The sequence below is a fragment of the Lissotriton helveticus genome, chromosome 2_2, assembly GCF_964261635.1.
Source record: "Lissotriton helveticus chromosome 2_2, aLisHel1.1, whole genome shotgun sequence".
In the NCBI taxonomy this organism is placed as follows: domain Eukaryota; kingdom Metazoa; phylum Chordata; class Amphibia; order Caudata; family Salamandridae; genus Lissotriton; species Lissotriton helveticus.
This window is the reverse complement of record NC_136060.1, coordinates 142818772-142843615: the sequence shown is the minus strand read 5'-3', so window position 1 is coordinate 142843615 and position 24844 is coordinate 142818772. Positions and strand designations below refer to the sequence as shown.

General features: G+C 44.8%; 1 protein-coding gene across 3 annotated transcripts in view; it reads right to left on the bottom strand.

Annotated features, from left to right (window-relative positions):
• Positions 1-24844, bottom strand: part of CORIN (corin, serine peptidase) — a 1859037-nt gene that overhangs the window by 1449196 nt on the left and 384997 nt on the right. The window lies entirely within an intron of this gene.

The window sequence follows — 24844 nt, the reverse complement described above, 5'->3', positions numbered from 1 at the left end:
GTCGGGTCTGGGTTTGGTGCATAGTTCAGTCACATCAAGACAGTCATGGTCTGTATATTCATCATCATCCTCGATATCATTAGGAAGTGGCATCAAGGTAGCAGGGTTCAAAACAGAGCATCTCTTGAGGGTCACATTCTCTGCAGCAAGAATAACTTGCTCATAGCGCGTGAGCCTGCTGTTGGTCAGATGCTGTGTTTTGGTCCTGGTCATCAACAGTTCAACAGAATGTGGCACGCACACCTCTAACGGGTGCCCCATGACGATATTTTCACATCTCTCAATGCTGACACCCGTTGCAGCAACGGATTTGAGACATCCGGGCAACGCTGCGGCTACTGGGTCTAAAGTAGCCGAGAAATAAGCAACTGGTCTACGGGCATTCCCATGGATTTGGACCAACACAGACAACGCGCAACCTTCTCTCTCACAACAGTAAAGAAAAAATTGTTTATTGTAATCAGGCATTCCCAATGCCGGAGCACGACACAGGTCCTCTCGCAGCTGTAGGAACGCCATCAAACAGTCTTTGTCCCATGGTACCGGATCACTCACCTCTTTGTGCGTCAGTTTTTGCAAGGGCTTTGCTTTCAGTGAAAAGTTCACGATCCACTGTCGGCAATAACCCACCATCCCTAGGAACATCCTGACCTCTCTCTGTGTCTTAGGCGCATTCATTTTCATGATCGCCTCTATCCTGTCTGGTGACACTTTTCGTTTGCCTTTCTCTATTCTGTGTCCCAAATACTGCACTTCTGTCAGGCAGTACTGCAATTTTCCCGGGGACACCTTGTGCCCATTGGCAGCTAGGTGATTTAACAAAGCAATGGAGTCTTCCCTGCAAGCTTCTTCTGTTTCTGACGCCACAAGGAGGTCGTCTATGTACTGGACCAGAACTGACTTCTGGGGCAGCACTAGACTTTCAAGATTTTTCTTTAAAAGCTGGTTAAAGATCGATGGGCTCTCTGTATACCCCTGAGGGATACGACACCATGTTAGGACGCGATTTTCCAGCTTAAATGCGAAAAGAAAATGGCTTTCTTCGTCCAGAGGGATCGAAAAGAAAGCCTGGCAAAGATCGATCACAGTGAACCACTCAGCTTGGAATGGAATCTGAAACAGTATCACTGATGGATTCGGTACCACTGGACAACACGAAACGACTATGTTATTAATCTTTCGAAGGTCCTGCACTATCCGAAATTTCCCATTTGGTTTCTGGAGACCCATAATCGGGGAGTTGCATGGACTACCCACGATTTCTTTCAGTATTCCCTGTTTAATCATGGACTCGATCACGGGTTTTATGCCTGCAATCGTTTCTGGAGTCAATTTATATTGGGGTGTTCTTGGGAACTCAGCATGCGGTTTCACTACAATTTTCACTGGGTCCACCCCTTTGACCAAACCTATCTCTTCCCCAGTGAAATCCCATACTTCTGGTGCCACTGTCTCCCTCAAGTCCCAGGGGAGCTCATCTACTGTCAAAGTAGGGTACAGCTCCACGCATATTCTTGAGTTTGCAACTTTGAAATCTGCGTCATCATCATTGGTCAATACCTCCACTCCCTGAGGTGTACAATATATAGTACAATTCAATTTACACAACAGGTCTCTTCCTAGCAGACACACAGGGCTTGAATCGCAAACCACAAATTGGTGCTCATCGCTGTACTTCCCTATTTTCACCTGCACCGGTTCTGTCAATTGGCTGGTTATTCTCCTATTTGCGACCCCTACCACTTGTATGGTCTCTCCAGACATGGGCAGGTCTGGAACTGCAGCTGATCTGATCGTGGATCTAGTGGCTCCTGTGTCCACTAGAAATGTCGTAGGGCACCCTGCTACTTCTGCTTCCACATAGGGTCCCCTTTGGTCTACCTCCAAGGCTGCCCCGAGGGTGCAGTCTTCTCTTTCCACTCTCTGTCCGGTTAATGGGTCCACATAATAGCACTCTTCACCTTCCACAAACAGGGGCATTTGTCTATAGGTCTTACCCATACTCCCTACTCGAGGAGGTTGCGGAAACTGGGCTCGGGGAGGAGCCCCCCCCCCTTTGAGCACCTTTCCTTGGTATGGCGTTACCCCTCTTGTAGGCGCGCTTTGGACCTCTTCTTCCTCTATCTCTTGCTCTCCTATTTCTACATTGTAGGGGCACTCGCGTTTCCAATGCCCCACCTCGTTGCACTGGTGGCACCTAGTCGTTTTCTTCAAGGCAGCTATATCTATTCTGGGTCTAAAGGTGGAACTCTCCTCATTGCCCTTGATCTGACTGTACTGCTTCTTTCCTCCTGTACCTGTTCCTTGCTGCTGTTGCTGTTGTCCCCCCTTCCCTGCTGCCTGCATCTGTACCACCATCAACTTTTCTTTTAGTTTCTTAGCCTTAGAGTCTATCTCATCACAGCAGTACCTGGCATATCTCAGTATTTCATCTAGGGGTTTAGTTTGCCAACAAATCGAGTGTTGCTGAATCATTAAACTAATATCCGGTCTCAGTCCCAGGACGAACTTGGACACGAATTGCCCTATGTCTTTTGGATCCATTACATCCAAGCCGCTATACTGTTTAAACGCCTTCAGCAATCTCTCGTAATATTCGTGAACTGTCTCTTTGGGTTCCTGTCTTGTTCGGTCTATTCTGACCCAATCTATGTCTTGCATTGGCACTTTCTCTTTCAGCCAAGTCATCACCCTCTCGAATTTTGCCATCACAATCTCGGACGGCCCATTAGTCTTAGCATCTCTCTCTGGCTCCGTTGTGGGCCACTCAGCGCTAACCTTGCATGCTGTCCACAGATCTCCTGGTACTACAATGTCAAACAGCGTGTTCAGATCTATCCAAAGGACCTTTGAGATTTTTACAAATCTCTCCACTTGCTTGTACCACTCCACTGGGCTCTCACGTAATTTGGGGAAAGAGGTGGTAAAAGCAGCTAAATCTCCCCTACTCCAAGGGACATGGACATAGTTCCCATTTGCAACTTCACGCAAAGGGTAAGCTTCTATTCCCTGCTGTCCTGGTGTCATACCAAGCGTGCTTCTCCTGCCGGTCCCTTTCTTGGACCACCTCTCTTCCCACTTATCTAGTGCCCTCCATGTCCTTATTCCAGCGATCAGTTCCCTTATGTGCGTTTTCAGCCCAATCGTTCTCCTCTCATCTAGGTCTCGATCTGTATAATGTAGCCTGTGGTTACCCTGTAATGCTTTGGTTCTTGACAAGTCCACCATATATTTGCCTGCTAGTTCGACTAACTTCTCATGGACTGCTCTCGCTTTTCGAGTAATGTCTTTTGCCATATACAGTATTTCATCCTGTTCATACATTTCCATTCTTTCTAAAGGCAGGGTACCATCTACCATGTCATCCAGGTCTGACCTTAAACTGGAGACATCGAGTCTCTTGGCTTTTATCTCAGCTCGCAATATGTCTTTCGAAGGGGGCTCACTGGTCTCCCTACCATCCCAACTTCGAGCTCTACGTTTGGGCTCGGGAGAGTTAATGGGTGGTCTCCCTCGCTCCCATCTCTCCAGGTCCCATGCTCGGCCATCCGATCTAGGAAGGTGATGGAACACGGGCCTGTTACCCCCACTCTTGCTCTGCCCACTCTCTTCTTCTTCTCTCCTCTCCCCGCACACCTCTCTGTTATTCTCCCTCTGCTCTCTACTCTCTCTTTGCCTAGTATCGCTCAGTATCTGATACGATCCTTCCTGGTTCCCCATATTCCCTTGGCTGCGCTCATTTCCGTCATCACAGGGACTATGGTGCGACCTCTCACAACTCCCATTCAGTTCTCTGGTGCCAGGTACACAGTGTGGACACTTAAAGCTGTTCCTGTACTCTTGCGCTCTCCTCTCCCCTTCACTGAGTATTGGGCGCGCCACCCCTCCACTCCCGGGGCCCCCGTTTTCCAGGTCTGTTCTACCTCCACTCCGGGCCCAATGGGTGACTCCCCTACTCCCTCTACAGTCCCACTCCGGGCTACTCTCCCCAGCCCCGCAGTGAGTCCGTGCTCTGCTGTCCTGACTTTCTCTTTCAGCTTCCGCAGCTATGATGCACTTTTGAGCCTTCACTGCCTCATCCCACTGCTTCATGTACTCATTTAGCTCTTGAAAGGATTTTCGTCCAGATCCCCTCAGATCCATTGGCCATCTAGGACCCCCAGGATCTCCTCCTGGGTCCCCTTCTGTATGCATCGGGGTACTCCACTCTCTGGGTATCGGCATCTGACTTGGGGAATTAATCGTATCGTTCCTCCTTGCCATCTCTGCTCTTTCTCTGTCTTTCCGTACCCGTTCTTCCCCTCTTGCTCTCTCTTGGTCATATATCGATATTATAGGACCTATGGTAACAGGTACCTGTAGTGCATCTGGCAATGGGTAGGATGTGGCGCTTTCCGTTTCCGGCGCTCTTTGTACCACAAACCTCCCGACTACCTGTTGCACCTGACTAGGCTGGGACAGCTCTTTCTTTGGCTCAGGATCCCACTCTGAACTGGGAAGCGGTCTATGCTCTCCTGCATTGCCCCCCTTTTCTCCTTCACTATTCTCGACCTCTCCCCCTGCTCTATTATACGGGGGTGGCCTGTCTGTCAATAATCTGTTTATCAGGCTATCCTCTGTTTCGCTCTCATCATCTTCTTCCAGGGGACTTTTATTTACAGGCGCCTCTAACACTGGGTACAGTTTATTTACTTCCATGTTATGCACTCTCCATCTTTTAGCATCCGCATCCCACCTGGCATCCTGTACTGCCCTTACCGATCGTTTCACCCTTTCTTGTCGTCTGTTCATATTTTTTTCATGCGCTGCCCTAATCCATGCATCAAGAGCTTCAAACTGGGTTGGTCTAGGCAAGGGTCTCATTGAGGTCATGACTGATTTTAATCGATGTAACACCTCTAATCTGAACGTCCCGTACTTCGGGAACGTCAGTTCCTCATTTCCTTCAGTAATCTTACTCCACTCTGATATCCAAAGGATCGTATGCAGCCCAACATTCACTGCCATATAACGAGCTGGCGTACCCTCCGGCGGGGCTTCTTCCCCTTCATACGATCCCCGCTTCTCTTTTTTAAACACTGCTTTCAGCCATTTAAAACACTTCATAATTATGCGCACAAAATCCAGCCTCGCTATTCTGTTTACTTCCTGATGACAATCCACCAATCCTGTCGCGGCTTTGCTAGCTTGGCCTATCGCAGCGCGGTCTTTCTCCGGTCGGCCAATCACTGCGCGACACCACCTGACGTCACTTTTCTCCGCTTCGCAGCAGCACCCCTCCTTTCTCAACTCGTCTCCCGGTTATGCATGCGTCCCATTCATACACCGAAAAATGACTACTTCCGACCAAGCGGTCACTTCTCTCGACTGTACGTCCACAGTCTATCTGTAATTGTCAACACAACTGACGAGATGTCTATCGTCTCTCTGATAGGTTGCTTACACACACAGTAACTTCCGACCAGCGTCCGTTACTCACGCACTCACTCTTACGTTCCCCCTATCTCGGTCTCTCGGGTGATCAATGGTACCTCATGACCCCCTTCACACTAGTTGACAATTACTCTGGGTGTCCGATACACCCGAACCACTTAAGCTCTCCTTGAACTTAAGATTTCCACCGGTTGCGCGCGCTCACAACCTGTTCCACAGTCACTCTACAGACATTCAACTCCGCCAGACATTACAACATAGATACAATACAAAACACCGCAATCTAACACGCATAACCCTTTATACTCACTCTCGACCGATACTGCTGCTTTTTCTGTCTCACGTCATCCGGATCTTCTCCAGCGGCCTGTTCTTCCGATCATCGATCTCTAGGGGCCTTGGGGTAAGCTAACCTGGCCTAGGTCACCGTCCTCAAGAAGGCAACCATCCTCTATAGCTACCAACTGAAAGGGCGAGATTTTGATCGATACCTTATATCTATTGATCCAAACCTCGTTCTGGTCGACTGAACCTTTGTTGCCTGTCTGTGAGGAAAGAAAGTGCACCTATTTCCAAATTAGTTCACCCAATAAAGGACTCTGCTCCCAAAGATCACAAACAACTTCTAGCTTTCAAAAGTTTATTGTAAAGATATGATAAGCTGCAAATACAAGCATCTCAGAATGAGATTAACGAGATACACAGGTCCAATTACATACATGTGCTCTCGGAAAGCCCTCAGACGAGCAACAGAAATCACTAACACAAGTTCTAAGAATAATAAAGCTATCAGCATAGACGCATATCTCTCCTTCATTTAGGTTGGAGGAAAACGCAAAGGTTAGGCTGTCCCTACCCTGCTCTAGATGGTATCCCTACTTAACCAAATCCCAACCTAACAAAGGTGTCAGCAGTGAATGACCCCCAAGGGAAGTCACCCACTCTAAGTCTCTTGGTGAAAACCTATAGTTCTCCAGTCATGACCCCTCTCTGCCTACCCATCCGCTCTCTAAAGGGTCCTCAGGTATCTGCTCTAACTCCACCCAGGGGTGCTGTCCCTAATACAAAACAGTCAACAACATTTGAGACGCCCCTCTCGAGACGCCCCTCACGTGGTGTAGCTTCTGGGTTTTTCCATGATGCTTTGTATTGGGCCTCATACGTTAGAGTTGACCTTGCTTCTCAGACTCTTCTCCGGCCCGCTGATACCCCTCAAACATTCCAGAACCCTCCTCCATGTCTGGGCCGTCTACTGAACAGACCTCTATTCATTCATTTATAATTGGATCCCCCCTTTTCCTGTTGCAGACAGATATCTGCCGCCAAGAACCCAACTCTCATAGACTTCCAAAAAGGCTTGCAACATTTCTCAGCCCAGACATGTACGTGTAAATCAACGTTAAAACATTTCAGGCCTACAATATTTCTCATCATGATTATAGCATTCAACTTCTTCTTTAATTAAAGCATGTTAATATTCTTATTCTATTATTTAGTAAACATCTCTATAAATCATGGCCCATTTAATGCGATGACCAAAACATTAATACAATCTGTGTCGTGAAAAGAAACACCTTCCCTTTAGCTCTAGCTCTGGCCCTGAGGCCTACCACATTCTGCGTCTAACCGCATACCATCTTATGTTTTAACAGCTACACGACATGGTTCAGAAATAATCACATCTACTAAAATCATATAATGTCACACATTTCGGTATTAGTTCCATTTCTACTTAAATCTCTACATTAGCTATACATTCAGAATATAATTGCAGATACTATTAGCACTCATGGCATTTCTCCTCATGATTTGTGCTTACTACAGATAAGTGTGATGTACTCATACATTTAAGTCAGTTTGCGCTCTCTCACCTGTACCTGTGAAACAAACAGTAACATAAATCTTAACTGTGCACTGCGCATCTCTGTGTGCTGGGACTTCTTGCATTACATTTTTATTTCACTGCAACGAGGTCAAAGGAACGTTTAGCATGAACACTAAAACAATTTTTAAAAAGGCCTGATTTTCATCCTAACTAAGACTAAGGTATTTCCCAACTATAGGTACTGATGGATGTACCACTGCAGCAGCGTGACATCAGCTGAGCTCAAATTATCACTTGCCAGGAATGCAGAGCAAATGGTGCACCTCACGCTGTAAATAGACAGGCAGCTGACACGTTATTTGGTCGGGCAGCATTCCCAGGTCTGGGCACATGTTACGCTCCATAGCAAGTTAGGAAGTTAAGTGTTTCTCATAAGCAGGATAAAGTAGGTACCCAAAGACTTATGCTGGGATGTCCTTCATCACTGTAAACAAGCTTGGGGTGAGAACAAATCGGAGAGTGGTGGGGACATGAGTAAGGGTAACACAGGAACTACAATGGAGTACTGAAATACAAAGAAAAAAAGTAGTTCTGAAAAGTGAGCAGTGGAAGGGCAAACGTCAGCCAATCAGAAAGATAGTAAAGAGGCTATGCCCTAGGGGGCTGAGAAACATATGCCATTGAATAAGACGCCAGCAAACGGGAGTGACAACATAGTCAACTAATGGCAAGCAGTGGACGGTAGTAAGCTCACTGTAAGTTTACAATTGCTCTGTCGCTAACAAGCTTGTGCTGTGTGGTTGGCTCGACCTAAGAAATCTGATTTTTAGCTTTGGATGAAGTCTTCTTTGTGTATGTAAGACAAACATATTATTATTGGGAAAGAGCTCCACTGGAGGTTTTCAGGGAAATAGAAAGATGATGCAAGTTTTTGCTGAAATTCGTCCATCACACTCATAGGTGGAACTGCATGTCCTACAGCAGTGTTTGCATTCACCGCACAGAAACACGGGGTCAACAGCGCTATGCTGTGGGCAATCATTCCTCGCAGCGTCGAATTCCTTGTCTTGGAGGAGCGTTCTTTAATCACTTACATATAGTTATGCAGTATTTCTAATTCTATTAGTAAACATCGTTTAGTGTTCGTTCTAGCCACACCTCATCTATTGTACAGTTTTCTCTAAGTATGGCACAGTCATAGAAATGCACTTACATTGAAACATGTATAATAATCTATTTCTTTCCAAACATAGATCAATAGTGTTTTTTCCCACAGAAAGGCTGCCTATAATTACCAATATTATAGTTCGTGTGCTAGTAGTAGTGCAACTAGCATGACTAATACTTCTATAATTATAGCTTCTGATAATACTGCCCTTATATAGCTAACAACATGACTATTCAGGTTGTAACTACTACTGGTATAAATGCTGCCACAGATTCTATTCCTAGTAATAGACCATTATGTACTACAAGAGCTACTGTGGTGCTACTACACATACTAGCCAGTCCTATTTCAAGAAGTGATATTGCTACTACTGGCACTTGTGCTATTACTACAGTTACCTATAGGACTACTTCTGCTTTCCATTCGGCTACTATAATTACTACTGCTGGTAACATTAAAACTGGTACAATAGCTGAAACTACTAGCAATTCCACTCCTATTGCAGCTAGTATAATTTCATTTAAATGTAGAGCCAAAACTACCATTAATGCTACTTGCATGGTGCTACCGAGGATGGCTGTGGGGTTGGGGGAAAGGCTCTAATTTTCGGATTTTATCTATGTTTGAGATGTAAAAGATAACACTTTAACGCAATGCAAGTTTATTGTTTTGTGGTTGTTACTGGAAAAAAAGACAAAAATAATAAAAAGATTTTAAAGAATGCTACATGCACCATTCATAGCACCCCATACAGTACTACATCTACTAATACTACAGATAAAACTACTTTTGCCTCCATACTTGTCTGTTACTACTACTGTTAGTACCCTGTCAGGGGGTCCCTGCCTGCCACGGGTCGGGTGACGACTTTAACCCGTGTTCCTTTCCGCCCCGAGTACAGAACAGATACGGTCCCTTTAAGGCAGCGTGGGCCTTCCCGGAGGACGGAACTCCACCGGTGACGTCATCGATCTCCCTCCAATCGGGAGCCACGGAGGAGCTGATAGAGCGGCACCCGAAAGAGACCAGCGCGACCGGGACAGGAGAGGAGGAGACGTTCAGCGAGCCTCGAGAGGACTTCGGTGTACAGCGAGAGAAGACGGAAGCTGCCTCGCCCCAGGAGTCGAGGAGAGAGGACTTAGAAGCCGCGTCGCCCCAAGAGGAGAGAAAGCCGGGAGGCCAACGAGAACACGCTCTGCCCCGTCACACTTCAGGAGGAGAAGTGTGGCTCCACAAGGTACGGGCCAGATTAAGGGGACTGGTCTTCTCACAAGGAGGGAACGGGTAGGGGTGGTTGAGGGTGGTCACGGGACATGCGTGGGTGAGCCGTATCACAACCCCTGTTTGAGTGTACACGAGCGCTTCTCAGTGAAGCTTGTTTTTTTGCACATTCTGGTAACGGTCCCTGGTGATCGCCTCACTCCCCGCCCCCCTTCTGTCATAACCGGAGTACCGGTAGCGCCAGTAACCCAGGGTCTCTTTTTCCTTCTTTTTGAGTGCCTTCGGACCCTGACGCCTTTTGTTGAACAACTCGTGGAACCCTGTTCTAAAGGACCTAAACTGGCCGGAAAGAAACAGCGTCCAGACCTAACAAGACTTTGTTTGCCATCTCGGAACCCCGAGAATCCTGTTGTTTTCTTTAGAGCTCTGAAATTACAAAACAATAAAACGCTTCCCCCGTATGAACTCTCTCTGAGTGTAGCTCCTTTCTCTTCTACGGGTTGGCCCCCCCCCCCAGTGCATCCTTCACAAGTGGCGAGCCAGATAGGAGCATAACCATCCTCTGATACAAGATGGAGACCCTCATTCAACAAATGAAGGAGGGCCAGGATAAACTTGAGTGGGCCATTGGGCAAACATCCACCCAGGCTGAAGCAGACTGCACGGCATTCACCACGGCCATACAGGCACAGTCAGAAAATCTCTTGAAGTTGGCCGAGGGTCAAAACCAACTCATGGTGGTATTGGGACAAGGAAGAACAAATGCCCCACCCCCAGGAACGGTAGTCCCTCTACAAAAGTTCACACCAGGGGACGATCCTTTGGCCTTCTTTTTGAATTTTGAGAGAGCTGCTAGGGCCAGTGCTTGGCCTGGTGACAGGTGGCCTTTTTACCTCGCCCCTCTTTTAACGGGTGAGGCCCAAGCCGCCTACCAGATGGTCAATAAGGACGGCACCTCTGTTTATGCTGTGGTTAAACAGTATATCCTCGACCGTCTGGGTGTGGACGAAGAGACCCACAGACTTAAATTCCGACAGGAACGCGGAACCCCAGGAGATCTTCCCAAGACCCTCTTTTACAAGGTAAAACCAGCTGCTGACCTGTGGCTTAAGACACAGGAAGGGAATATGGAAGAGGTGATGAATAAGATCTATCTTGAGCAGTTTTTGGAGGCGTTACCCTATGGGACACAGCGTTGGCTGAAGCAACATGCAGGCCTGACTCTTGAACACGCCATAGAAATGGCTACTTCCTATGCCCTGGCCCAAGGACGCCCCCCCTTAAGAGAACCAGAGAAAACCCGTAAAAATATACCCGGGAAGCTCGAGAAGAAATACTCAAAGGTACCGCTAGAACCTCCATGACCACGTCTACCCAAACCAGACTTTCAGCCCAACCCTGGTCCTCAAAGGTTATGACTGTGCCGAGTGGGGCAATATAGCGAGGTATTGCCGAAAAAAACAAAAGGAGAAAGAAGAAGAACCTATAGACGTCAGCTACGCCCCACATTCTCTTCTATACGCCCAGGAGACAGGACCAGTGTTCTATGTGAGTGTGAACATTTATGGGAGGGTGGTTAGTGCTTTACTAGATTCAGGATGTAGACATTTGGTAGTAAGACAAGAATTGGTTCCCTCGTCCTGCCTAATGCCAGGGAAAAGTGTTCACATAAGGTGCGTCCATGGGGACGTTAGGGAGTATCCATTAGCTACCATTAGCCTCTGTACTGCCGCAGGAACTAGAACAGAAGTAGTGGTTGGGGTTTTGCCTTCGCTTCCTGAACCAGTGATAATAGGAACCGACAATCCGGGCTTCATCGCCCTGATGTCTGACGCCTTACAATGCACTCCACGTGACAATCTGCTTGTTTCCGAACCATGGGCTAGGGATACCCATTTCAGGACCGCACAACTGAACGATGCCTCTCTCACCAACGCTTGGCACATTGCCCGGTCAGCTCAGGACCCTGTGCATAGGGCCTATCCTACTTTCATTGAGAAAAACGGGTTGTTGTATAGGTTGGCTAAACCCGATGCAATTCCCCAGCTTCTGGTAGCTGTAGCCTTTAGGGACCAGATAATCTTGTTTGCGCATGCACACTTACTTGCTGGACATTCAGGCGCAGAAAAGACAGGGCAGGCCATTTTACAACACTTCTTCTGGCCGGGAGTGTATGCACAGATACAACGCTATTGCCAGGAATATCAGATCTATCAACGGCGTAACCCCTATGTTCCACCTGCGGTTCCTCTGACTCCATTGCCTATCATAGGTAAACCATTTGATAGGTTGGGAATGGACCTTATAGGCCCGTTGCCTAAGTCTGTGAGGGGTCATCTGTATGCCTTAGTCTTAGTTGACTATGCCACTCGCTACCCCGAGGCATATCCCCTCCGGGCGGCTACATCGTCAGCCATTGCTCAAAAGCTAGTCGAGGTCTTCTCTAGAATGGGGTTTCCTCGCGAAATTATTACAGACCAAGGAACTCCTTTTGTTTCGCGCTTAATGGCACAGGTCTGTAAACAACTCAGAATCACTCACATTAAAACGTCTGTCTATCATCCCCAGACAGATGGATTGGTCGAGCGATATAACGGTAGCCTAAAGGTCACCTTAAAGAAACATTTGTCTGGGGATGGTAAGAACTGGGATCAGCTGCTACCCTTGGCTCTTTTTGTCCTTCGGAGCCAAAAACAAGCCAGTCTAGGCACCTCTCCTTTTGAATTACTGTTTGGTCGGACCCCAAAACCCTTTTAGAAATTACCAAAGATAGTTGGGAAAAAGAAGGAGCACACGAGGCACAGGCCTTACTAGACTATACACGACAACTCCAAACCAGACTTCATAAACTTAGGACTTTGGCCCATGATCATCTCACCATAGCCCAGAACAAACAAAAGACATTTTATGACAAAGGAAAAAAATGGAGGGAACTTGTCGTTGGTGACTGGGCTTTGGTCTTGTTGCCTTCCTCCATGCATAAACTCAGGAAAGAATGGCAAGGTCCTTTTGAGGTCCTCAGGAAAATCGGTAAAACCACATATATCCTGCGAGTTAAGGGTAATAAAACACAGTTGTACCACATAAACCTGTTAAAAAAATGGTTGGGAAAACCTCCCCAAGCGGTCCATACCATCACAACTGCCCCTCACACTGTTCATGACACTCCTATAAACCCGGACTTAACAGAAGGACAACGAGAAGATGTTTTGTCTCTTCTGCTCCGTTACTCGGATGTGTTCTCAGACCAACCAGGAAAAACAAACATAGCAATGCATTCTATACCTACTCCTCCCGGGACTGTAGTTAAACAAAAGCCCTATCGTGTCCCCGAAGCTAGAAGAAGTGGTTTCCAAGATGAGATCAACCAGATGTTGCGCTCCGGGGTGATTGTACCCTCACACAGCAACTGGTGTTCTCCAGTAGTACTAGTTCCCAAACCGGACGGTAGTATTCGTTTCTGTATCGACTTCAGGGCTGTAAATAGGGTATCCAAACAAGACGCTTACCCACTGCCTCGCGTGGACGAACTGCTAGAACGTCTTGGTGAAGCTCGGTATATCACAACTATAGACCTCACCAAGGGGTATTGGCAGATTCCTCTAAACCCTGCTGACCAAGAGAAAACGGCTTTCTCTACGCCCTCTGGCCACTATCACTTTACTGTTCTCCTGTTTGGACTGCACGGCGCTCCGGCGATGTTCCAAAGGGCAATGGATACAGTCTTGTCTTCCCACCAACAATATTCTTCCGCTTACTTGGACGATATCGTCGTCTACAGTAAGACGTGGGAAGACCATACAAAACATCTTGAGAAGATACTCACTAGTCTAAGAACAACAGGGTTCCACATAAACGCCAAAAAGACTAGATTAGCCTTCAGAAAGGTGAAGTATCTAGGTTATGTCTTAGGTAACGGGATGATAGAACCACAAACAGAGAAAGTGAAGGCTATCCTGGAAGTCCTCTATCCTAAGACTAAAAGAGACTTGAGAGCATTCCTAGGCCTGGTGGGATACTATAGGAGGTTTATTCCTCAGTTCGCGGATATGGCTGGACCTCTTACAGATCTGTTAAAAAAAAAACAGTCATCACCTAGGTTACCAGCCCCTACACCCAAAGTAACCGATGCTTTTCAGGCACTACAAACGGTCCTTACCACGGCACCTGTCTTGATTTCTCCGTACTTCACAAGACCCTTCATCCTCCAGACGGATGCCTCAGGAGTGGGTATTGGGGCGGTCCTTTCTCAGGAAGACTCAGAGGGGTTGGAAAGACCGGTTCTTTTTATCAGCCGTAAGCTGTTCCCCAGAGAACTGGCCTACTCTACTATATAGAAGGAGTGTTTGGCGGTCCGCTGGAATGTAGACAAACTCAGGTACTATCTGGAGGGAAGGCCCTTTGTTTTGTATACGGACCATGCCCCACTGACTTGGCTTCAAAGGAACCGTGGTCACAATGATCGTATCCTCAGGTGGTTTTTGGCTCTACAACCCTTTCAGATTGAGGTCCGTCATTGCAAAGGCCTGGAACAGGGGAACGCTGACTTTTTGTCCCGATTTCCTCTTTACCCCGATCGGGGCACTCCCGGGGGAGGGATGTGTCAGGGGGTCCCTGCCTGCCACGGGTCGGGTGATGACTTTAACCCGTGTTCCTTTCCGCCCCGAGTACAGAACAGATACGGTCCCTTTAAGGCAGCGTGGGCCTTCCCGGAGGACGGAACTCCACCGGTGACGTCATCGATCTCCCTCCAATCGGGAGCCACGGAGGAGCTGATAGAGCGGCACCCGGAAGAGACCAGCGCGACCGGGACAGGAGAGGAGGAGACGTCCAGCGAGCCTCGAGAGGACTTCGGTGTACAGCGAGAGAAGACGGAAGCTGCGTCGCCCCAGGAGTCGAGGAGAGAGGACTTAGAAGCCGCGTCGCCCCAGGAGGAGAGAAAGCCGGGAGGCCAACAAGACCATGCTCCGCCCCGCCACACTTCAGGAGGAGAAGTGTGGCTCCACAAGGTACGGGCCAGATTAAGGGGACTGGTCTTCTCACAGGGAGGGAACGGGTAGGGGTGGTTGAGAGTGGTCACGGGACATGCGTGGGTGAGCCGTTTCACAACCCCTGTTTGAGTGTACACGAGCGCTTCTCAGTGAAGCTTGTTTTTTTGCACATTCTGGTAACGGTCCCTGGTGATCCCCTCACTCCCCGCCCCCCTTCTGTCATAACCGGAGTACCGGTAGCGCCAGTAACCCAGGGTCTCTTTTTCCTTCTTTTTGAGTGCCTTCGGACCCTGACGCCTTTTGTTGAACAACTCGTGGAACCCTGTTCTAAAGGACCTAAACTGGCCGGAAAGAAACAGCGTCCAGACCTAACAAGACTTTGTTTGCCATCTCGGCACCCGAGAATCCTGTTGTTTTCTTTAGATCTCTGAAATTACAAAACAATAAAACGCTTCCCCCGTATGAACTCTCTCTGAGTGTAGCTCCTTTCTCTTCTACGGGTTGCCCCCCCCCCCAGTGCATCCTTCACATACCCGTTCTAGTTGTACAACTAAAATTACAATACAAAAATACTATTCCAACACTCCCTATACTGCTAGTTGAGTTCCTGCTCCAACAGCTCTGCATTCCCTTTAAAAAGAAGCATCCCCCACTTCCCCTAGTTGCCACATCATATTTCTTTCTCGTGGCTTCTTCCACAAAGTCTTTGAAAATGTGTAGGTTAGTCTATAAAACTGACTCAATAACTATTGAAATTAATTAGTAGGAGACAGAATGAGTTTGCAATCTATGAAAGACACAGAGAACAAAATGAGAACATTAACCACCCGTGAGTGATAGGCTATGATCAGAAACAATTCTGTTGTGTTTTCATGTTCTATAAATGTTATATGTGTTAGTACCTGAATGGGATAAGATGGGGAGAGGGTATACCTGTGACTGATGCAGGAAGGGGCAGGGTCACCTACCCGCCTTCCACACCAACAAGCAGTGTAGTTAAACAGTACATAACCCTGAACTCCTAAACCATTCAGGTTAAGGAAAGTGTGTTTACAAATGAAAGGCACAGCCTCGCCTGCTAGAGCAACATATACCTTTCCTTTAAAATGTAACGAAAAATATAACAATCAGGTTCAACCCATTTGTAAAATAATTACAATTTGTGTTGAACCACCCAGCCCTTAATTAAAGCTCTATATTGTCTGCTCTCTCAAAAATACATTTCTTGTAAGGAGACTTGCTTCCTTGGACCAACTCCTCCCCTCTCTCCCTCCCTCCAACACCACCACCACCCCGGAATAAACCTTTTGCACAGCTGTTCTTAAGCATCTCATGATCAGGATCCTGATATTAATAGCTACCCCTGTTGGTTTTTCAACAAACGCTGGAATGTAAAGGCACCAAACCAGCATGCGCTCAGAGAGGCTCCATCTTATCGGTTATATTTCTTGTAACAGTGCTATGACCCTGCATAAGCTTTCTCACACACAGAGGATTGTGCAGCTATTTCAGGCAGTGGATTTTATGGATACAGAGCAGTTCTTGCATTTAAGAAAAACACAACTTTTTTTAGCAGCACGAGTAACCCTAAAATAAAACCACGTGTTTACATCGACGATCACAAGGACATGACCAGGCATTTCTGAAGCAAGAGGCTTGTCATTGGCTGCCAGATTTTACATTTGACAATGCTTGTTTTGTGACATGCTATTGTTTGTTGAGCTGCCAGACAGTCGGACGCCAGTACAAAAAAATTGAGTAAAAGCAAAAACATTTTTTATTTAATCGCAAAAAGCACACATTGACATACATAGAAGTCACTGACATTGTGAAGGGACTACTTTGTGCGAACATGTGCTCCCTGTGAAAGAAAAGATTTCAATCACTCAGAGTGAAAATAGTCAATGGCTAATGAAGATTACAAATTAAACTTATTTTTTAACTATTTTGCAGACAAAATATACGAGACTACATAGTCATCTAACATCAATAAGTGTGTTTGATTTCCAGCATGTGTGTTTCCCTCCATGGTGGTATCTGCTTGCCCTGACGAAGGTGCCATACACCGAAAGGCGCGTTGGCGTTACTTTTTAGAACGGCAGGATTTGAGCCCTTGAGGACAACTTCCTTCCATCTAATCTGCCTTTCCATCTGTGCACTCCCGTCCATGCAACTATAATTTGATTCTTTAGTTGCAGGCCATGCTATGTTTATTTAATTGATCTGTGATGAATGTTTGTGAGTCTGACTGATCCCTTGATGGTATCAGTGTTGTTTAGTTCTTTGAACCCCCTGGAGTGAGTGGAACACTGATTATCATGAAATTGTCTCTTTTTTCTCCTTTTTTTTCTCTTTATGTGATGTATCTCATCTATTGAATTTTGTGTATGTATATATTGAATACTTTTTAGAAATGTCAGATTCTATAAAAACAAATAAATATATATTTTCTAAATCAATCATGAACTGACCTACACCTATTTGATGTTCTTGGCTCTGATATACATTTAATATTGCTCCATATATCACAGTTATGGATCCCGCAGAGGACCTTTAGTTATCTATCTTGGCAGGGTTTTGTTCTTTCTATTTACATTGTTCTAATCCCCTCTTGTCCTGCCTATATCATTTATCTTATCGGGGAACCCCCTTCTAATGTGTAATGAAGTGGGCTGACCCATTCCCCCATGCTGTGTGCTCTAGTGGGTGGGATAAAAACGTGATGACACCACAACAGATCAATCAATGAAAAGGGCAGGCAGAAAGTCACTATACGTATGTATTTTATATGTACATAATGTTTGTAAAAATCTAAAGGTCTTTACTGACGCCAGGCCTACAACTGAAGGTTGGCTAAATCAACCTGGTAGCATTTCTTATATTTTGTCAGCATTATACAGTAGAGTTAGATGCAGACAATGTTATTGGCTGAGTATGTACCAAGGTCCGTGTTCTCTGGCATAAACATTGAGAAAAGACTAAAGAGCATAGCTAAGTAAGGGCAGAGTCTGTATTGGTAGCACCATACCCATACTTACATGAGGGCTTTGACTCAACACTCAGGGGATTCAATTGATTTTTTAGGACACGGGATAGGGAGGTGCAGAGATGGGGAGAGCTGGTTGATAATGGCTGGGGAGTGTTGGCAGTGGTCGGAGGTAGAGAGGGCAGCCTGCCAGAGTCCTCATAGCAATATGAGCAGATGTGGTGTGCATACTGACTATGGAACATGCCAGAGCAACTCTGTAACTTCATCATCATTGTCATTTACCACAGCAGGGCGTCTCCAAAACTTAGGCTCGTTTTCCACTGAGGGATGTATACTAGCATGCAGAGTCCTGTTAACCACAATCATCTCCTTGCCTGCAACACAAGTCCAGATAAACTGGCTTGTAGGCAGCAATGATGGGGATGTAGAGTCCAAGGTACCCCCAAACATCGATGGAGCCTCTGTGGCAGAATCCCAAAGATGGCAGCATGGACAGCCTGCAGGTGAGCCACCATTTTGAGTATATTTCCCCGTGTCAATGGGCACCAAAATTTAAGGAGTGGCTACATGATATTATTTATTGTCAAGAACAAACCTCCATATCTGCTGAAACACTACCAATCGCCTCTAGGCCACGGGATATATGGGGTTCGCTCCAAATGTATCTTGTGCGTGGTGAGAGGGAGAGTTCTGATTCCTCCTCATTGAATGGAGAGTAAATGTGGGGTAATGGAACTAGTCCCCATGGGCAGCCTGAGACTTCCATACTGCTTGTGTATCGGCTATGCCGACGCTGCCTCTGGAGAGTTCATATACTCGTTTGCCTTACTGATGGACTATAATATACTGACGTGATAGGTGCCTATGTCAGTCTCCTTGCTTTCACTCATACCCGTGGGATTCTAAGGCGGCGCTGTACATAATGACACAATGTGTAACAGGACATGTCCTAATTAATGTGGAACAATCTGGGTATGAAATGTAGTGTCTAATGTGCGTGTGCTGAAAATATATCTGACACGTCACTGTCTATTGTAACTTCTGCAATATACGTCATGATGCATAAGTATGTAACTGTGTTTTTATCTTGCAAAAGCTATAAATAAAGAATTTAAAAAATCTAAAAAATCTGTGTCCATTGCATCACCATTCACATTGCACTTACTCACTAGCCTATGCAAACATAAAACATGTCACACCCACACAGGAGGGTAAGTAAGTACCTACATTATGGAGCACTGGAACTACTGTACAGGGGAGACCTGCTCAGTGATCTTCAAATCTGAGATACAGGGTTCTCCTGAACTTTAATAAACTGCCCCAACTCTCAGCCTCATGGGCACTGTGTGAGGGGCAGTAGCCACAATCAACTATAAATTCACTTTGGGTGTGACCCAGAGGCAGTTGAACCATTTGCTTTCCAGGTGGAATTCCAGTAGAAAAAGAGCAGATCTAGAGGTCCTACGTACTATCGGGTCCCAAGAAGGAAAGACAACTGGCCAGGTCAGGAAAAAGAGCAGAAAGGCCTGGATTTTCCGATCTAGAAAGGACCTTTGACCCTACAATAATCTACAAATGAAAAAGTTCTTGCTATATGAGATATATTTCAGCAGTCACATCATCAAATGTTTTGGATTAATCCACTGCTTTTGATCATCAAGCTTCTCTCACACCTCTCATATCCTTAGATACACCTGGGACTACTTTTGCTTTAGTTTTATTCTTATCCAGCATGTAATTTGTAAAAAATGTTGCTGACATTTTTGGAAGCCATGCTTTTTTTTGTACATTTACATATGCCTGTGCTTTACGTTTTGGGAGAAATCGAAGTTTAAATGTAGACGAGTCACCCATCTAGTCTTAAGGAGTGCAGGAAGTGATTAGCGAGATGCTGGAAGGAACACAAATATCAGTCACTATAAACATGTTTCTGCAACTAAATTATAGAAGTTATATTTTAAACACAATCTGGCAGAGTCTTTGACTTTCTAATTCATACTGTAGGAGGGCTCAGTCTTTATTCTGGATTAAAACATAATACAATGACTTTGCTGATACATGGCATTAGTGGAGCTGGTCGTTCTCTGATTCTTGTAAAAATCACTCTACATTATAATGCTTAGTGAAGACATTATCCTTGGCCCCCGTCGCCCTGCACAGTTTTGCATTTGTTTTAGTTGTAATTTTTTCAACTTTACTTACTTGAGGTTTGATGTCACATAATCTTTTCCTTTCCCTCATTTCCTGAATATCTTCAATATGCTTAGTTATCACACTGTCATTCAGAAACTGAATCAAAGATGCGTTTGCACTTCCTAGGTCTTAATCCCTCAAAAAGGGGAATATTTTCTACCTCCACGCGCCTCCTCTCCAGCTATCCATTTTTATACTTTAACCTTTTTCATTCTTTCATATCCTACTTGCTATTCATCTTTTTTTTTACTGCGTTACTTTGATGTGCCACCTTCAACTCGCCAGTAATGAAAATATGAGGTGTTCCTTCTCTTCCATCTTCAAAACACTTACCACGGACCATTGTAATATCATGCCCTAATTATTGCATTTTTTTTTTTTCTGGTCTTTCTAAGAAACTTTAGTACATTATCATCGGATGTACATTACAACGCATGCTTTTACATCGCATGCCTTTACAACGCGGTATTTACAACGAATACCTTTACAACGCATAATGCTTTTAGGCGCTGGATAGTGAATTGTTTAATTTACTATTCCAACTCCAGTCCCCGTGGATAGTAGGGAAGGTGTTAGATAGTACATTAAACACATTCCCTATCCTAGAGCGCCCCCCAGCGCAATGCGTTGTAATGGTTTGCGTTGTAAAAGTTGCGTTGTAAAGGCACTGCGTGGTAAAAGTTGCGTGGTAAAGGTTGTTTACCATTAACATCCTCTCTTCAGTCTGCAGCCCACACTTTCTCACTTATTCATTTATAGAGAGCGCTTCTCCAACGTTCTTACTACATAAAAAAAACACAACTACGCAAAAAGCCAGAACCTACAGGGAGGCATGAAAAGGAAAACACACAAAGAATTTATAGACCCTTACTCCTGCATCTGTTTAGCAATTTCCTTTTAAAAGGAAGCATTCCATCAGCTTTTCAACCTATCTGTAAAAAAGGGAAACAAATCAGACTCAAGCAACTACCGAATAATATCATTACCGGACTTGGAAGGAAAGATCTTTGCCAGAATACTTTTAGCAAATTTAGACACTTGGGCCAATGAAAACAACATATTAAATTATATGCAGATGGGATTTCAAACCGGTTGCTCTACTCTTGATGACATCTTCACTCTGAATCCAGCTCCAAACAACAGCATCTTGACATTCTTGGTGGAGTACCACACTGCATTCGATCATAATGACTGTTTGTGGCTCTGGACCAAATTGCATGCTTGAAGCATCAATAGCTCATTATTCAACTGCACAAGGACACCTGGGTCCAGGGGAAGCTAACATCAGGTGGGAGGCCATCACACAAAACTTCTACATCGAATGGTCTTACACAGTGGTGTATATTGGCACCATTATGCTGTCTCTGCATCTCAAACGTACACAGATCTCTAGACTGTAGAAGCATATTTCCATTCTAACTGGAGATTGATTATAGTTCCAATCTGGCTTATGTGGATGGTTTAGTTCTGCTGTCCACTGCCCCTCTAGGACTTCAATTGGCTGAGGACGGTAACCAGAATTATCTTCACATATATCTTTCAAAAATGCTAATAATGTTGTTTTCAAATAGAAAACTTAATCTTACATCAAAAACAACAGGAACATTTGAGAACAATAACAATCCCAGGCCACTAAAGGGCTATATTAACATCTCAAGCCCTATGTGTAAGAACATTTAATATATATTGAGATCCAGTGTACAACACATTTAGAATAAAACTTTAATTTTATTAGTGTATTTTCATATAACGGTTAAAAAGTTCTGACATAAACACAGATCACTAAAACGACCATAGTGCAACATGCATTTCTAATTGTCCTCAATTATCATACCAGTTGATATACTGTTGTTTTTCCTCATGTACCTACCCACAACTCAACGTGGTTTATGGGTCATACTCCTGTTACATACAAAACTCCCAGAGAGTTTGTTGTGGTCTAAACAAACAGTTTGAAGGACGGAATTGATGCTTCATGTATGTAAAGTCAAAGCCCAACTCCTGCCGCTGTAAAGCAGATGAAGACAACAGAAGCATTGCAAAGGATTTACATGTCAATGGTTGAGAACCTCCTGGTCATGCCCTACATAAAGGTACCGCACTGCCATGCAAGATAAAGTTGTACATTATACGGAGTGTTAACACTGAAAGCAGATTCAACCTTGTTCAAAGTGGAGCTGCTGATAATAATAATTTGCAAAAGAACGCTGCAAACAGAAGCGCTGCAAGGGTGAGATCAACCAGGTGTTGGAAAATGCAAATTGACATTTATAAGAAAAGAAATAAATGACTTTCTGAATAAACGAAAGAGAGTCCTAGTACTACAGCACTCAGTGAAGTTGGCTCAAGGAGAAGTGAGCAGGGTTGTGCTTACGGAGCCGCACATAGAGGTTAATTCACAAAATTGCTCAGTTGGGCTCACAACAGCTTCACAGGTCTTCGTAAAATATGGAGTCTAAAGCGACTCTCAAAATAGTGATACATTTCAGATGGCAGCGAATAAAGTCACGTTTCCAGCTATCACTAAAGATCAGTCAGAGGCCAGCATGTCGCAAGGTCTCACAAATGAGTTGCCTACATTAATTCGAAATGATCCATCCGCAGTGTCATTAAGTTCCACACTGGTCTACAACGCTGCTGCATTCCTGATACCACCACCACTACCTTTCGATACCACCAAAAAGCTAAAAATTGGCAATAGATGGACTGCTTGAATAGAAACATTTGATGATTTAATTGATGCACTTGAAGTGACTGATAACAAAAACATTATCAAGTATCTCAAAAATCTTGCTGGTGATGGTGTGAAAAAAGTAAAATAAAATACCACGAACTGACGAAGAAATGACATATTGCCAGAATAAAGAAACGCTGAATCTCAAGTTCAATCTAGTATCAAATGTTGATTATGAAAGATACATTCTCAGTCAAGAACGCCAAAAAGTTTGTGAAACCATTGATACATTTGCGGAGAGACTTGATATGCTCATCACACACTAAGTTCAATTAGTTTAATGATGAGGAACGTATCTGACAGAGTTATTGATGGATGCTTGTCACATTCAGGACGACTGCTGAGAGAAACTCTTTGTCTGGAGCGAGAGTTGATGGCTGCTATAGCGGAGGAGTGTGCTGAAAGACAAGCTGCTGACATGGAGTTCAGAGGCACCAAAAGTGAATCAATCATGAGTATAAAACTATGCAAAAGACAGAAGGACACAAAGGGATGTCTATACATAAAAACAGGTTTAGTTTTATGTGTGGATTTTCATTTCTACACAAAGTTAAATTTGCCACCATTGGACAGATATGTAAAGGCAGTGGGAAAGAGAACCATTTTGTGATTGTTTGTAAAGCAAAGGAAAATCTATATGCATCACGGCGCAAAGAAAAAATGGCCTCCAGAACATTCCAGAGGCAAAGTTCGACTCACAACCACAAGGCCAAGCGATGACATCAATTAAGTCAATTTGACACTGAACAAAGTCGATCTTCAACTAAATGTTCATCAAACAGTTTGTCTGCCTAAATATCGAGTTAAAGTGTGAAAGATGGTTACGCCATGTCAATGTTTATCTCAGAGAAATGTGCACATGTCAGACTAGCTGTATGTGAGGAAATATGTCAGTCAAAGAAAAGTCGACATGTCAAGGCATCACAGCCATACAACATGGTTCAAAAATTACATTGAAAATAAGTGATTGCTCGATACCTTTCATCATCAATAGTGCTGCATCGATTAACATAAAGCCTGAAGAGAAATACAAGAAGGTCAGCCAAGCAATTATGCACGCTTCGAGAGTGTTCACTCATCACTTCATCCAGTCTTGGACCACAGCCCTGCCCGCCCTAACCCAGCCCCAAAGCACTCTGCCAGCCCATCGAAAAGCCCATTAGCCCTTTAGCCAGTCCGGCCATGGCTACAAACAGATAAAACTTACCAGTATTTATACATCCTACCTGGATTCAATTGTACCCATTAAAAACACATTACATATTTCTTCACAGAGGTAAGAGGATTACTTATTTATGATTTTTCCTGGCCTCTCAAAGTAAAACTGAAGTGGTGTGGCCCAAGAGCACAGACATGTCAAAACATTTTAATTGCAATGCACCCATACATCGCATGCCAAATCATCTACATCACTTTCATTTCTCGCTTTCATCTTTCCATGTCAAACTTTCTTTATAACTTTACCTTCTCTCTCCTATCACCCGGGCTCTCATTCTTTCATTGTCTCTGCCTCGCTCACTAACATCTGTGTTTAAGTCCCCCTCTCATCTCATTGTTGTTCTCTAATCTCATTTGTTCAGTCTTTCTCTCACCTTCACCTCTTCCGGTCATTCCCTTACTATCTTTCCCATTGTTTCTTGGTACCCTGTCCTTCTCTTATCCCTCTCTATTTTCCTCTGAATGTCTCCTATTTTCTCCTCCTAAATCCATCTCTTCCAGAAATCCATTCATGCTCATATGTATACATCTTGTTCCTACTCTTTTGGCACATTCCCTCAAAATGTCACCTCTCATTTTCTCACACCTCTATTACTCCTGCCTTTATTTCTCTTTGGTGTCTTTGTATCTACATATCTTTCATTGGTTCAGTTTGTTTTCCAGTTTGTCTCTGGCCTCCATCTCTCACAATAATTCCTCTCACCTCTATTTCTAGCTTTTCCTTGCACTTCTCTACCTCTCCCAGTTTCCTTCCCACTTCTACCTTTCAATCCACCTCCACCTCCGTTTTCCCATTTCCTCTAGACTGCACATCTTAAAACCTCTAATCTCTGTACCCTCTACTATCCCAAGCCACATCGTTTCTATAATTCACAGCTAAGTATAGCTCTCATTTTCAGCTATTTTCCTCTTATTATCTCACCATCATGGCTCAATGTCTCTTTCATCTCTAGTTTTTACCACTATAATCCTCTTACTTTTCAGTTTTCCACCGCTTCTACTTCTCACAATTTCTGAGCCCTTTTAGTTCAGTTTTACTCACATATTACTTTCATTGTCTCACTGACATCGT